A 1652-nucleotide genomic window follows, 5' to 3' on the forward strand; every position below is an offset into this window, starting at 1 on the left:
ACATCAGCAACGCTTGCTGTTTGCAGTCGGGATGCTCTTAGTGGGTATCTGAAGAGATGTGCAGCTTTCCGAGTCATGGCAGACACCATAAATTCCTCCAACCAAGCCGAAGAGCTCCGGGATCTGCGTGCCCTCAGGAGCGGGTCATGGGGCTCCCAGAGGGGAACGTCCACAAGCCATTTCCTTCCCATGCCCCCCTGAGGTGTGCAGCTCTGAGCATGCTGAGATCCATGGCTACAGCTGCATAAACTACGAGGGGCAGGGGTCAAAGATAAAACCCGAATCCTCCTACAGCCTGACAATGTGTGTCCCCAGACTGTGCCATCAAAACGGAGACACTCAGGCTGTACCTTCAAAATGAGATCAACTGTAGCTTGTCAGAGTAAGCCAAAAAGTCTGGACACCAGTGGCTTCTGGGAAAACAATGCAGCAGAAACCAAGGTGCAGCACCTGGACCTTTCTAGCAGTTGGCCCCAAGCCCCCAGGTTGCCTATATAGGGCTTGATCTTGCTTCTATCGGAGTCAATGTCAACACTCCCATGGAGCCCACAGAGAAATAAAGCTACTGTGACTGCACTAAAAATCCTGCCTCTGATGCTCTTACCTGAGCTGTCGACTCTTGATGCTGGTGATCTGGCTGTTCAGGCACCTTAATTCTGGCATTTCACAGTGTTTACATGCTTGACTTCGCCACCGGAACTTTTTTTTAATGTCGTTCTCTGCATGGAATTGAATCTCAGCTGTGCCATCACGCAGTGCCAGCCTGCGCTGTACGGCCTGCCTGCAGAGTGCCCTCACTGCGGGCAAGGCAGAGCTCAGGGGCTGTAGCTTAGGCTACACTTGCAACTGAACGACAAAAGTTTTGCTGTGGCAAGTGCAAGTGTAAACGGCGCTTTGTCGACACAGCCTTGTCGCTAACAGCTGCACAGTGTAGACATAGCCGAAATGTTCTCCGGTTTCCACTGTTTAAAGGACAGGAGAATTTGGCCAAAGGTTGCCACACAAAGCAAAGTGAGGTTCAAAATGACAGGGGCTTTGAATCCTTAGTGTCCTGTAGCATTTATATTTACAGAAATTTCCAAAGCATCCGTAACCCTAACTTTCTACCTGAGCTTTGTGACACCCCCTTCTCTCCTGAGGGAGCCGAAAAATCCCTCAGTGCACTTGTAACCCTCTGGTGAGTGTGTGTCATTCACACCCCCCTTGATGGCTTACCCACAGGGTTTATGGGTTTTTACAGCTCTGAACTTCACAAACTGACTCTTTAGCTCCAGCTGTAGAGACTTGTGCTAAGCGCTGTCGGTCCCCACTTCAATCCCCAGTGAGTGTTGGGATGGATTAAGCAGTTCCTGCCTGTGGGGCAGAGGATATGCTCTCCCTTCCAGCCTATGTGACAAGCAATACACTTCAGATTGGTTCATATTCTTCCCCCTCTCTTCATTGCCCCCCGTTCTCCCATCCCTTCTCCCCACCTCCATCCATTCCTTCTCTCCTGCCCTCTCCCTGTCCTTCCCCCTCTTTTACTCTCCTTCAGTTTCACTTTCCTGTTTTCTCCCCCTCCTGGCTCCTCCTTTTTCTTCTTCTCCTTCTGTGGCTGGGACTAGCAGATACTTGCAGGCGGCCCCTCCCAGTGTCAGCACAAGCCCACACTG

The sequence above is a fragment of the Caretta caretta genome, chromosome 14 (genome assembly GCF_965140235.1).
Source record: "Caretta caretta isolate rCarCar2 chromosome 14, rCarCar1.hap1, whole genome shotgun sequence".
NCBI classification, from domain to species: Eukaryota; Metazoa; Chordata; order Testudines; family Cheloniidae; genus Caretta; species Caretta caretta.